A 15169-nucleotide genomic window follows, 5' to 3' on the forward strand; every position below is an offset into this window, starting at 1 on the left:
TGGAAGTCCTGAATCAGGACTGAATGGTCAGTTGTCAGGGTTGTGGATTATTGTTCAAGTATGGGTTGGACTGAATAACCTTTGAGGTCCCTTCCAGCTCTGAGGTTCTGGGGTGGGGGGGGAGGGTGTATTTAGAAGGTTTAACTTGAGAAAGTAACATAGATTGCGTCAGTGATAGAAAAACAGGCTCTGTGACCTACTATTTTAACATTTTTACTTAAACCCATAAGTACATTGGATTCCTAGACAAAGTACTTTTCCCTTTATTATAAAACTTCATAAAATCAAGCCAAACACCCAGGCAGCAGTGAATTTGAGAGTAAATGGGGTACAGCGGAAAGAATACTTGATTTGGAGTACGAATTGGGTTCAAGTCCTTGGCTCTACTCCTTGCTATATATATAAAACCTTGGACAAGTTGTTTAACCTCTTTAGGCCTCAGTTTTTCTTCTTGGAAAAAATAGGTTGGAATAGGTGATCTCTAGGGTACCTTCCCGCTGTAAATCTGGGATCCTATGAATTTCTCTATGTATTTAGGATTTAAATTAGAATACCCTACTATATTACAATTTCAGAATCTGTTATGAAGTATTATGTGATTTAAGACAGTTTAAATTTTTATCTGTGTGTTTTTTCAAGATTATCCTTCCTCCACCTCCATTATCTTTCACAGGCTGGTAGTAAAGAAGATCTAGTATTAGCCCTACCATGGGCTTGTCATTTGTGACTATATCCCTTTCTCAGGCATCAAATAAGAGATATCAGTGTTTTCCCTTTATCACCATTCAGAAGTCTGGAGTATTATTTTGAAAAGGAATCATAAAATCTTATGTTTTATAGAATCCACAATAAATGAAAATGAATTCTTAACTATCTAGATGTGTTTAACGTAATTTGGCACAGCATGGCTTAGGAAGTTTACCTTCCTTTAGCATGTAACATGGCATAGGAAGAAGGAAAAGGCCAGAGAGATTTTGTAAATTACTTTTAATCCATTGGAACTTCTTTTCACTTGAGAAAAATGGGAGTAATTTTTTTTTCCTTTAGATGATGTGCTTTTTTTTTTTTAACATTTGCAAGGCAACTTACTGCTTTCTTTTGCCTGCCTTGCCAGCAGCTAGGTGGCACGTTGGTGTAGAAAGCACCAGACCTAGAGTCAACAAGACCTGAATTCAAAAACAGCCTTAGCCAGTTAATAGCTTTGTGATCCAGAGCAAATCACTTCACCTCTCTGCCTCAATTTCCTCATCTATAAAATGGGAATAATAGCACCTGCCTCCCTGAATTGTTGTAAGGATAAAATGAGATTAATATTTGTAAAGTATTCTGGGTCCCTAGCAATACAAATGGTGGCTCCTAGCATTCCTCTCCTCCATTCCTCTTCTTATCTTCAATGGATACATATGTTCTTGACTATAGTCCCTCCTTTGTTAGGGGTTTCTGAAGGAAGCTTAACAATTAGATTTTGCCAATTGGGGATGGTTGATAAGGTTTCTAATTTTCATTCTTTTTTTGTCAGCTCTTCCCCAACCCTCCTAGAAAAAGCTAAACACAATGGGGAAAGTATAACCTCCCCTGTTACAAGTGCAGGTTTTCGAGCACCCCTTGGCTCAGGATGTTGGCTGTTACCCAAAACCAGGGTAGGATTACAGAGTCTTAGTAATAGTGTGCATAACAAAATCTGAATAAGATAAATCACAGTTAGTGACTATTGCATTCCATTGAGGGCATGTGGGCCAGATCACGTGTCTTTCTTTCATTTGTTGAAACACCCAGGAGGGCCAAGAAATTACAGATTTGACCACTGGTTTGATCCACAGTGAATAAAAAGTGAAGTCTGAAGGAAAAAAAAATCTCATGAGTTTAAGAATTGTTTTACTACTTAGGTCATTAAACCAAGGGGTCAGCAGCAAGATTAAGGTAATAAATTTGTTGGCTGTAAATAGTTTATGGAAAGACCCAGGAAGTCAACAAGTATTTAAGCTCCTACTGTGTCCCAGGCTCTGTGCTAAATGCTGGAATAAGGAGGAGTTTGCTGAACAGACTTTAATTTCACTATTCAGAGCTTAATTCATGTTATTTCAGAAGTGTGAGTAGAAATTCCAAAGAACAGATGACATGTGGGAGCTGGATGGTGGGTAGGTAATTAGCATAAAAAAGGAAGACATAGATTTTTCTAACTGAAATCTGCTGCTGATGCTGCATTTTAATTATTTCAACTAATTGTTTATACCACAGTAGACATTCCACATCCAGACTTCCTCAAAGGAATATAATTGCTTAGTTCCCCTTTCCATACTAATAAGAAAAAGTCTACATGACTACTTAGGATATTTTTTGCCACTCCCTCAGAATAATTTATAAGAAAGATGACATATTGAATATATGTTAGTGTTATTACAAATTACCCCAGTATTAAAATTATCTTCCCAGTTATGCTAGTATATATAAATGCATATCATTTTTGTTCCCTCCCTACTGGGATAAGAATCATTTTTTTGTTGGTGGTGGTGAGGCAATTGGGATTAAGTGACTTGCCCAGGGTCACACAGCTGGTAAATGTCAAGTGTCTGGGGTGAGACCGGATTTGAACCATGTCCTCCTGACTGCAGGGCCAGTGCTCTATCCACTGTGCCACCTAGCTGCCCTAAGAATCATTCTTTAACTGAAATACATCCTTTATATTGAGAAGCAGCTGAGCCAGAATTTTGATGGGGGTTAATTAGGTAACTAGCCATGTAACAAATCTAAGTTTTTGTATGTAAACATTTTACTTTATTTTCTTGTTCTATTAGACATATACACGATGTGGTTAAATTAAAACTCTTGAGAAAGGCAAAAGGGCATTTAGAAGTTTAGCCCACCTATATTTAATGCTAGAGATAAAGATCTTATACCACAGACTCAGTTTAAACATAAGTTATAGATGTATCTAAGAATGTAAGAGACCCAAATAAGTAAAGTTGGCAATCTCTTTTATAAAAAGTGAATGAACTAGATTCCCCCAAAGCAAAAGTATCCCCCAAGAAGTAAGAGTTACTTTGAATAATTGTATTCTCTCTTATTCAACTAGGAAACCAGAGTTAAAATTTATTCTTTGCTTACCCGAGACTAAAAGTTTCTTAAGAGGTGCCTACCCTTCCTGGGAGCTATTTATGCTGAGAAAATCTGTTTCAATGTACCAATCTTACAATATTATTCCCCTTCCAACATTGGCTGTCCCCCATTTTTGAATTGCACTACCACCCCCAACCCCTTCTTGGAATCCCTTATTTCCTTCAAAACTTTGCTAAGTGCTACTTTCTATATGTAGCTTTTCCTGATTCCTCTCCCCGCTTCTCTTTCAGTTCCTTTCCACCCCCCACCAAAAAAAAAAAATCACCATTTATCATACTGGATGTCCCAAAAGTCTTAGTCTTTAAGACTTGTTAAAGGGAAAGAAAAGCAAAGCTTGTTACAAACATGTATAGTCAAGCAAAATAAATTCCCATACACACACACACATGCATGTGTGTATGTAAAATGTATATGTGCTATATATTTTAGATATTGAAATATATACATTATATATATTTTGTACACATACAAACACACACACACCTCTCAGACTGTACTGTGTTTGTTATCTCTTTAACTGGAAGTGGGTAGCATGTTTCATTATAAGTCCTCCAGAAATATGGTTGATCATCACATTGACAAAATTTTTGGTCTTTCAAAGCTGTGCATCTTTATATATTATATAAATTGTTCACCTATTTCTGCTCACTTTACTTTGCATCAGTTTCTGTAAGTCTTCCCAGATTTCTTTGAAACCATCCCCTTCATCATTTTTTACAGCACAATAATATTCTATCACATTAGCTATTCCCCAATTATTGGACTCCTCCTCAGTTTCTAATTCTTTGCCACCACAAAAAGAGCTGCTATAAATAGTTTTGTACATGTGGATCCTTTTCCTCTTTCTTTGATCTCTTTGGGACATAGACCTAGGATGTGTACTGCTTAATAGCTTTTGAGATATAGTTCCAAATTTAAGCTGTTAAAGCTTAAAACTGCACTGTGACTTTGGGGACACTGTGTGTGAATATCTTTGTGTGCGTGTACACACACACACAGACACGTGTATGTATATGTTTTCTTCCCTGACCTGACAGTATGCAAGTTTTTTGAGGACAGACATTTCATTTTTGTTTTTTAATGCCTAATGCTTAGCCCAGTTCCTGGTTAATAAATGCTGGTTGATTGATTTGTTAGTTTCAGCAGATATTTATGTGTATTTAACTGACATTGGGGGAGGCAAAGAGTGGCAGTAATTACTCAGTGTATTTTATGGATTGTTGTGTGTTTGGAGTACTTTCTTGGGGGGGAATGTTATAACCTTGAGAAGTATATAATGCCATAGATTTCTAGAACTATGTAATTCCTTTAAAAAAACCATGTTTAGTAACTTTTTCTGTTAAATTAACGTTCACTGAAAGCATTAACAGTTGTTTTAAAAGAGTGACAGGTGGCATACTTTGTGTTAAATGTCACTCATTTCAGCTAACTGATGAGCTTAAAGGCTTAATGACTTAATTCACCCAGATGCTGATCATAGCCAAGCCTCATAATTCCACGACAGCTCCTTTTATGTATAGTTTGAAGCTGGGGGTGTGTGTGTGTGTGTGTGTGTGTGTGTGTGTGTGCGCGCGTGCACGCACACGCGCTCACACGCACATGTGCTTCCTAATACAGTCTTAAGTTGTGGCATGGGCCTTCTCCATCTTTGAATAAACATTTACATCTCTTGAGAACATGGAGTACCTAATTTTTCGTAGGTGTTATCTTTATCAAAGCAAAATAAACAAGCTATATCAGCATCCTGGCTTGGAGTATTTAATAGGTCTGTGGAAAAGAAAAGCAGCAAAGAAGCATTTTGGGCAACTGAGCAGCAGAGGAAACATGTAAAGATGATAGTGTATGCACTACTGGTGGATCAGAGGAGTATTGAGAAGGCCAGTGTTGCTGAACTGTATGGTGTCCGTGGAGGGGAGAAAAAAGTAAGAAGGCACTATGTTGTAAAGTACTTCAAAAACCAAGCAGAAGATGTTCTATTTGATCTTCAATGTAATAGGGAGCCATAGAGTTCATTAACTTGGGAGGAACCCCTCTTCCCCAGAGTGGTGACATGGGTCACACCTATGCTTTGGCAGCTGTGTGGAGGATGGATTGGAATGAAGTCTTGGGGCAGGGAGACCAAAGAAGAAATCATTACAGTAGTTAAGGCGAGATGTGATAGGGGCCTGGACTAGAGTGGTGGCTATGAGAGTGAAGAAGAAATAGGTACTAAAGATTCGGCAACTGGATTGAATGAAAGGGAGGGGTGTTGAGGGTGACATCAAGGTTGGGAACTTGAATATCTAGATGGATGATTTTGTCCTTGACAGAAATAGGGAAGTTCTTAAGTGGAGTGGATTTAGGCATGTTCTGGGTAAGGCCTACCTTAGGCCAGTCTGGTGATTTGGGCCTAGCATTAGAAATAAATGACATGAGAATATATACCTCTAACAAAAGGAAGTTTATTCAGCAACACCACTGAAAAGATATTCAGCAAAAATAACACTAATAACAACAACAATAATAATAATAATAATAATAATAATAATAGCCAACATTTATGTAGCACTTACTATGTGCCAGACACAGTGCTAACCACTTTATAGTTATTATGTCATTTGATCCTCACAACAGCCCTGGGAGGTAGATGTTCCTGTTATCTCCATTTTACAGATGAGGAAACTGAGGCAAATAGAGGTTAAGTGACTTGCCCAGAGTCACACACATTACTAGCTAGTGAAGACAGATTTGAATTCAGGTCTTCCTGACTCCAGGCCTGGTGCTTTATCCATTGTGCCACCAGCTGCCCCAGTACAGTATTAGTTCAGTTGGGTGCAGGTCCCCTCACTTCTAAATTTGTTACATTGACCTGCCCTATCAGAAGGATATGCTGACTAACAAGCAATGGGAATTCTTCTAAGCCTGAAAACTTCAAACTGCTGGTATGCTGGACTTTTATCTGTCAGTCAGCTGGGAAATTCTGTCCTTGGTTCAGGTGTTAGTCCTGCTGGACCAATTAAGTGTTGAAAGCAATTTCACTGACATTTTAGAGAAAAACTTGCCTTTCTAAGAAGGACATTGAAGTCATGTGTGGTGTATGATAAGAGTCTACTACCATGGATTTCAAAAAGATGTTGTACTTAACACAGGGGGAAAAGATAATATAATGAGATGCATTGTAGATTTCAACCCATTCATGCCTGCTCATCCTATGTGACTAATTCACTCTGTTCCACCCAAAACTAACAGGAAAGGGCCAGGGCTCTTACCATTCTTAGCTGCTCAGTGCATTGCTGATCCTCCAAGGGCATCTGCCATAACCACTAAGTGATTTGGGGATGAGGAAATAGATAGCTTGGGGGTCTGCTGCTACTTTTGTGGGTACCCAGGTTGGAGTTAGATTATGTATCTGCCCTGACGGGCTGGCACCTCACAGAAAGGGGAAATTCTGAGCTTCCACAGCAATGGAATGGAGTAGAGTGGAGGAGTGTTTGGTTTTAATAAGTGGAGGTTAGGTATTCAGTGTGTGGAAGGCAAGCATTTTTGTGGGGAAGATAAAATTAGCTCATTTTCCTACTCTCAGATTGCTTGATCACACACTTCTTAAGATCATGCTGTGCCCTACCCCCTTTGGAGATCACAATTGTAAAACTGTGGTCGCCAACCTTTTTTGACTGAAAGCTGTCAATAAAAGATTTTTGAATATTTACCCCAATATGTGTTTATTTATAAATTATATACCTATTATCATACAAATTATGCATATTGTAAAATGCCACAAAATAGGAATGTTAAAAGACAAGATAAAGATAGTATGAATTGGAACTCAAATTTTATTCATTAATGGTACAAAAAACCTTTTTGCCCTCGCTAAAAAATATTATTGTTAATAATGATATGTTAGAGCAATGTGATTGAATATGTTTCATTATTTTTTAAAATCTTGGTTTAATGCCATTGTACAGTAATTTGAAATTTTTTCTAAGTTTAGTTTATTTCAGTACTTAGTTCTGGTGGTTTTCATAGTTAAAAAAGATGCTTCACAAATGGAATCACAGACTGTACTTACTAAATAATTATATTCATTTTTAAATCTAGTCCACCATATAAAGGTTTTTGTTGAAATTTTTGATAATACATTTTCATCTTCCCTGATGTCATTCATTTGTCTTGCAATTTAGGAGGTATTACATTTTTATATTTTTAACAAATGAGTCAAAATCCACTGAAGCTCTTCATTTGGAGAATTTTTAAACAAGTTAGAAAATTCTGTTTTCAAGTTTTTCACATATGTAGATAAAAAAGTTTTACACATGACACACATAGACTTTAATAGCTCTGGTTAAAGGTAACCACATCAGTATCAAATGTGTCAGAGAGGTCAAGAAGAATGAGGACTGAGAATCAGCTTCAGATTTGACAGTTTCAGTTGAGTAAGGAGTCAAATGTAACAAGAAGCTTTAGAACCTGGAAGATTGGAAGGACGGTGGTACCTTTGACGGAAACAGGGAGGTTCATAAAAGAAGTGGATTGAGGGGAGAGGAGCAATGTAATAGGATCTGATTGTAACCTGTTGATGTCTTCTAATCCTATGTGGTTCAGTTTCTCCGATGAAAAACAAAAAAAGAGAGAGTAAGGAAGATGACTTACCTTTCACCACCTGGAGTGTGTGTATGGGTAACATTAAGTTATAACCACGCTGAGGAACCAACATCCTGTAGAGAATGAGAGAAGCAGAGAAGCTTAAATAGCCCCTGGAGGCCAGTTGGAAGAGGGATTAGAGTGAGACAGGATTATTTGTTGGTGGGTGAAGTGTGTAGTATAGTTGTATTGGAGACAAGTGCCATAACTGGTTACTGACCCAACAAAAGCCCTCTTCTCACCCTCCTGCTAGTTACTATTTGGATTCATGCCATGATACCTACTTTAGAAACAACTCTTCTAAAGAATTAACCTATTCACTGATTTGAAAATCAGTGTAAGCCACTTCATCACAGTAAATTTATATAATAGACTTTTGAAACTAGTTAATCCTTACAAAAGTTTTTGAACTGCCATATAAAACATGCCTAAATGGAAACATCTGAATTTGGACAATTTTCTGAATCACGATTAACAGTCTTGAATACAGCTATATCCTTCATCAGCCCAAATGTGAACAGGGTCATGTACATGGTAGGTATATAACATGTAATTGAATGAAAGGAAACCTACAGAGGTATCATTCAGATCCCATTTTAAAGTAAACCTAAGTAAGCCAAATAATCACAGTGTGTCTAAATTACTCTTTGGTTGTCAATCACTTTTCAGACCACTAGAGAAGGTATAGCATTAGGGCACTTAAGTGATAATCTTCCAGCATGAGAAAGGGAATGGAGTCTGGAAGATTGCTTAATTTGTGACCAAGGAGTCACTTAGAAAAGGGGAGCACACTTTTGGCACAGTTTCTCTATTTGAATGCCCTATACACACATTTTCACAATAAACCATAACAGTACTTGTTTAAATATATAGGCCTCCCCTTTTGAAATGTTCATATGCAAATGGAGTTATTTCTAATCTAGGTTTATCTAGGTGGAGGAGGAAGAAAGGAAAAAAAATTTCTGTAGAAGTGTTGCTTCATGTTCATGGGCATACCTGTCTGTTACCAAAGGTGACATCTTTCTCTTGTTTAGAATGGGATTCGAGTTGTTGTTTTCCATTGTAACAGTTAATCAAATAACTAGAAAGACTTAGTGGATTTTTGGAAGTGTTTGGGAAGTAAATGCATTTTAAATAGGTAAAGGATGGGACCAGAACAAACAGAGTATTCAGTAATCAAAACAGAAACTACCTACCATTTGACATTCGCTGTATCTTGGAATGTTCTTGGAGCAGGTCAGAGCATAATAGTATGGTAAGAACTTGTGGAATAGTTTCATTGGAAAAACAAAAAGTGTAGCATCTTCACAACAGAGTTTACAACTTGGATTTTTGCTTCTAGTGTTCCTCTCAGACTCATAATAAGGTACTACTTGGATGCCTGATAGTAATATGAATATGACTCTAGGTTCTCAAAGGTTATGCCAAGCAGAGAGCAAGCTCTGGCAGGTTCTGTCAATCAGGAGAGTCTTTAAGTACAAGCCATATAATAGATTCTATCTTTCATCTTATCCAAGTTCAGCCTAGGTAAGTTTGGAGAGGTTCATTGATAGAAGGTTGACCATTAGGTGACTCAGTTTTGGGGACCACAGCAACCCATAAAGATGGTCTGTTAAAGTAGGTGGAATTTGCATCAGTAAGGGGAGTATCTGAATAATCAAAGATTCTCTTGAAGTATTTGCCCTAAAATTTGGCCCATATTATTCTCTTTTTCTTGGGGTTTGAGAGCTGCTCTTTTGAACTTAGGACCAACAAAGCTCCTTATGAAGTTATTACATTCTATTGTAAATAATGACTCTTTGCCAGGCATGGTGTCATGCATCTGAAGTACTGAAGATAATGGATCTTTTGAGCTCGTTAGTTCTGAGCTGAAGTAGGCTAAGCCAGTCTAGTGTCCATATTAAGTCACACACCAATATGGTGAGCCCCCAGGAGCAGGGAGCCCAGCGGGTTACTTAAGAAGGGATGAACCAACCCAGGTTGGAAACAGAACAGTGCAAAGCTCCTATTCTGATCAGTAGTGGAATTGAGTCTTTGATTTTCCAGCCTGGGCTAGATAGGGAGACCCAGTCCCAAAAGGGGAAGAAAAAAAAAACCTCTTTATTGCCTCTCTTTATAATACATTTTGTACTTTTCAGGGTGCCTTCACAAAATTTTCTCATTTAATCTTCACTGAAACCTTGTAAAGTTTTGGGTAGGTGTTGATATCACCATTTTATAAATTAGAAAACAAAGTTGAAGAGAGATTCATTGTCACAGAGCTAGTTAATGACAATCTAAAATTTGATTTAGAATTTCCTTAAGACTCCTAATCTAGTGTTCCTTCCACAATACCATGTTGTAGTATCCATGAATTACATTTAATAACAACTAAATGGAATCGTTAGAATGAAAGAGCAAATAAATATATATATTGAAAACACGCCTTGGCAGGGATGATTAATGAGGATCCACAGGTGGCAAAAGGGTACTAAGAGGGGAAAGGTTTTGTTGCATGGAATAGAATAGTCAAGCTGACCTGATTTGAAGGTTGCAGGCACAAATTCACTAGTCTATGCAAATGTTGCTTCCCTTTATCCCTGGGCCTCTTTTTAAAAAAAATCATTTGGAGCTTTTAAGTGAGTGACACTTTAGACAATTTTCCTGGAAAGGAAGAAGAGGAAACAGTTCTTGGATTCAGGCCTCTGAAAAGGAATAATCTTTTTTTTTAAAGACGAATTGCAAAATCAATTTTATAAAAAGGTTTGAAGTCAGTGGGTACTAAAGAAAACTCAGTATACATAACAAATTAGAACATGTGTAGACATGTCTGTTCAATAATTCCAAGTGCAGTGTTAACCTAGTCATTTTTAGCCTGTCAGAAATATAGTGGCCGTATTTATTGCAGAGGGTGGTTTGATTCTAATGGACCTAGCTGCAAATCTTATTTTATCCTTGCAATCAGAGCTGCCACCCCAGAACTTAACAGGTTTGCACCAAGAGTTCCTACCTCATTTCACTTCTAATTGTGACTGTTTTCTCTTTGCAACAGAATTCTCACAGTTCAAGTATCATTTTCTTTAATCAGAGCTGAAAGCTGTGGTATTTTGAATGAATGAGGGCTTCTTTTTGTCTTCTAACACTCACCCACTATTTTGACATCTCTAAAATGGCTGAGGAGCCGAAAATTAATCTTTTCAAAGGTCCTTTTTTAACCAAAATATGACTTGATAGTATTGATAAATTTATCACTTTGGAGATTGTTTTGAACATACATTAAATATTAATCATAAACCAAAAACCTTTTTTGTTTACACAGTAGATATTTTTCTCTTGTCTTTTTTTCCTACTTTTGTTTTCCACAGTCTCAAGTAGAGATTGACATGGGAAAAAATACAGCCCAAAATAATAGAAAATGATGGATCATATAATCATTCATTTACTTAGGGCTTTAAAGTTTGCAAAGTTCTATGCAGATGAGTTAGTTATATGTAAGTATTTTAGCTCAAATTCGTAGAACAAAATTATATAAGTAAAATTAGCACTTGTATTAATTATGACTCACCCCAACAGATGCAGGCTTTCTCTTTACTGATGTGGTGACGTGAAGTAAAGAAAGCCTTTGTTTTTCCACCATTCATTATCATTTGTTTGATTTTGCTTACCTTCCCACCCTGACCCCATGCAACTGAAGTCCTATAAAAACTCTTTTCAAATAAAGTTTTTGTTTTGTTTTGTTTTGTTTGCATTTGGAACCTGGAAACATGTGAGCCAGAAGTTACAAAGCAGGTCTGGAGATAAAGGAGAACTCGGTTTAGGCTGATGCTTTGCATAAGGCTGAGAAGTGGCAATGTCTTTCTGGAACTGTGAATAAAGAACCCAGAAGGAAATATGGAGGCAGAATGGACAACTTTCCAGCTCATTCTGAAACGTTTCTAAACATGTGGCTTCATTACTTTGTCTCAAACATGGTGAATTCCCAGAATGCAAGACCTTTCGTGTATTCTGAAATACATTCTGAAGCCAAACCCGTTTTAAAAGTATTTATTATGCTAGATTGTTCATCCTATTACTGCCTTTCATTAGTATTAATTATTGGAAGTTTACTGCATACATTCAGAGTTTTGGGCAACAGCTTCATTTGTTGTAATGTACAAGAATTTTTGTTTCTATCATTTTTACTTAAAAGTTTAAAAATCTATTTGAGGGATGAATTTTTTCTTACATGCTTTCCATTTTTCAGTGAGTTAAATTTACTGTGTATTTTAATTTATTTATTTTAATAATAACAATAACAACAATAGTAGCAAGCACTTTAAGATTATGAACTGCTTTGCAAATATTATTTCATTTGATCCTCACAACAACCCTGGGAAGTAGGTGCTATTATATTGCCCATTTTATAGATGAGGAAATTAAAGCTGAGCAAGGTTCAGTGACTTGTCCAGGGTCGTATAGCTAAGAAGAATCTGAGACTGGATTCTAACTCAGGTCTTCCTGACTTCAGGTCCAGGGCTCCACTTTCTCTACAAATGACTTTGAGTTTTGAAATATATTAACAGTACCCATACTTACTGGTCCAAGCACATGGAACATCCCCAGGATAAAGGGTAAAGGACAGAGAAGAAGGAGCAAACTAGAGGCAGCTTTCTAATGAATTTTTTTTCATTATTTTTTATGAATAATTAAATATGTTAGAGGGGAAAATATGTTAGCCTTGTAATTTTCTCACAGAGATGTGTAAGGGTTGAAGTGGTAATATAGTGGAAATAATGGAAAGACATAATCAGTGGACCTGGGTTCTAATCCTGACTCTGATACTTAAATGTGTGGTCTTAGATGAGCCACTTACCCTGTCTGGGTCAGTTTCCTCATCTGTAAAAGGGCTTGGACTAGGTAATTGTGAAGGTCCCTCCAAGTTATGTTACTATGAACTCCATTCACCTTTTGTGGGAAACTCTGAAGTCCAAAGAATGGGTGTGGGGGGTGGGTGGGTGTGTGTGTGTGTACTCCTGAGCAATAGCCATATAGATAGGAAACAGAAACAAAATATCTGCAAAACATATCATTTAAACTCAGAGTCTTTTGGCTGGTGATAGTAGATCATGATTAAAACATTTAATGTTTATTAGTTCTTGAAAGTTGAGAATGGAGTAAAAGATTTGTTTTTTTGTTTTTTCAGATTTCCAGTTTAACTCTTAGTGTGAATCTCACCCAACTCTTAATGTTCTAGTTTTCATGAAACATTAAGCAAAGTCTTCAGAGAATCTCTCCTTTAATCTTCTCCCTCTCTCTTCTTATGGCCAAAATAACAAAGGGAGAAGAAACACTTTGATACACATTCTATATTTAGAAATCATCTAAAACTAACATCTGTCACAGTGTTCCTTAGTAGGGAAGTACTTACACTGTTATGGAACTCTAGGCACAGAGAAATTTGTTAGGAGTGCTTGATTTTAGAAGAGAAAAGACTCAAAAGGTCTGTTGTTATGGAGTTTTCTAGGCTCTGACTGAGCCAACTTGTCCAGGTTTGAAGATTAAGTACTCTAGAGGTCAAGAGCAATAAAGAGAATACTTAAGAATGCAAAATTTGGTGTTTGCTTTTGCTTCTGACAAATGTATCATGGTCTCTGTTGCCAGTTGTACTATGAACTCTCACAGATTAAAAAACTGAATAAACATTAAGTTATAGTTATTAAGATTAATGGTCCCATTTCTGGGTTTAACTGATTTATGTATCATTGAACATTGAATTTTAAAAGCTCAACTGTGTTTAGTTCCATAGTACTTTCTCTTCAGAAATTAACAGAGCCAGTCTTCAGAGATCCAGGAAATCTAAAGGAATTCATGCCTCAGGGAAACCTTGATTCATAGCCTGGACAGCTGAGCAGTTCTACCTTATATGTCAGAACCAAATTTGAAATCTTTTGTGTACTGGGGGCTGTGTAAACGATTTTCTGAGCAATGCTCATAAATCAAGTAGCAAAAAGCCCTGCTCTTGGCTCAAAACTGGGGGTAGTTGTCAAGGCTTTCCTAGACCAGTTGACTTTTGCCCAGTAGGTGGGGTTCATCAACAGCTGTGTCTTGTACTGTTTGAAATACAGTTTGGCAGTTGGCCAGAACTCTTAATTAAAAAAAAAAAATCATTGACCTACAGTGAAAAAAGCTTAAGTGCTATAGAAGACCAACACTCTTTTAACTATGAATTTGAAATCTGCTGCTGGTCAGTGATGAATTTAGGCATAGGGCTTTCAAAAGCAGTAATGGAAATACATTTGGCCAGAATCTGGGTAGTCCTTGGATTGATGCATATGTGTAGACCTTTTTATCTTTCTACATTCAGGAAACTAAAAAAGGAACTTTGTGTAAAAGCAAAGTTAAAAGGAGGCTTCTTATAGCACAGAAACTACCAAAAAACTGAGAGAGGAAGTAAATAACAAATTGATTTTAAATTTTTTTGAAAGTAATTACTGCAAGAGGCGGAGCCAGGATGCGGAGTGAAAGCAATGACTTGCTTGAGCTCTCCCCCAAACCCCTCCAAATACCCATAAAAAAATGGCTCCAAACAAATTCTAAAGCAGCAGAACCCACAAAAAGACAGAGTGAAGCAAATTTCCAGCCCAAGACAACTTGGATAATTGATCAGAAAGGTATGTCACCCTGGGCTGGGAGAGGAACACAGTGCAGATTGGGGCGGGCAGGCCGGCCTCAGTGAGTCTGGAGCAGGCCTCAGAGGACTGAATCGTGGGCAGCTGTGATGGATTCCAGACTCCCCACCCACAAATGCCAAAGACAACTTAGAAGGTCAGTGGTAAAAGTCTGTTTCTGTGGTGAGGGAGGAGCTAGGTTTCAAAGCCAGTTCCAGAGTGCAGGTGCAGGAGCAGTGGCTGTGTCCTGAGCTTCCAGCCCGCAGACTGAGGGGGAATCAAATGGCTAATCAGAGGGGGACTGCAGGGATCTCTTTGCCAGTGCTGAGGCGGGAATCTCTTGGTTTGCCCAATCTTGTGTCTGGGTCACAGTTCTGGGCACGGTCCTGGGGTGAGGAGAAGTGCTGGCACAGTGGCGCTTGTAGTGGCTGTAGAGAAGAAACCCTCCTCACAGTTCCAGGACAGAAAAGAGGGCTTGTAGTCACTAATAGACCAGAGCACAGGCCAGGAAAGGAGCAAACACCTTGTCCCTTTATACCACCTTGCAAGAACTGAAAATTTACAGGTCCCTACAAGTATCTCTGAAAATAGCTGTGTAAACCCCTGAAGCTTGGGACAGTACATTCTCCACATTGGAAGCAGACTCTTACCTTAACAAAGAGTTTAAAACTCAAGTAATTGGCTGGGATCATGAGCAAGCAGTGCAAAAAGTCAGACTGTATTATCTTACTTTGGTGACAAAGAAGATCAAAAGATACAACCAGAAGAAGACAGCAAAGTCAAAGCTTCTACATCCAAAGCCTCCA

General features: G+C 37.6%; 1 protein-coding gene across 4 annotated transcripts in view; it reads left to right on the top strand.

Annotated features, from left to right (window-relative positions):
• CLEC16A (C-type lectin domain containing 16A) overlaps positions 1–15169 on the top strand; it is a 219587-nt gene that overhangs the window by 163135 nt on the left and 41283 nt on the right. The gene's annotated exons all lie outside the window — the stretch shown is intronic.

This window comes from Phascolarctos cinereus, unplaced genomic scaffold, assembly GCF_003287225.1.
Source record: "Phascolarctos cinereus isolate Bilbo 61053 unplaced genomic scaffold, phaCin_HiC Scaffold_4;HRSCAF=312, whole genome shotgun sequence".
NCBI classification, from domain to species: Eukaryota; Metazoa; Chordata; class Mammalia; order Diprotodontia; family Phascolarctidae; genus Phascolarctos; species Phascolarctos cinereus.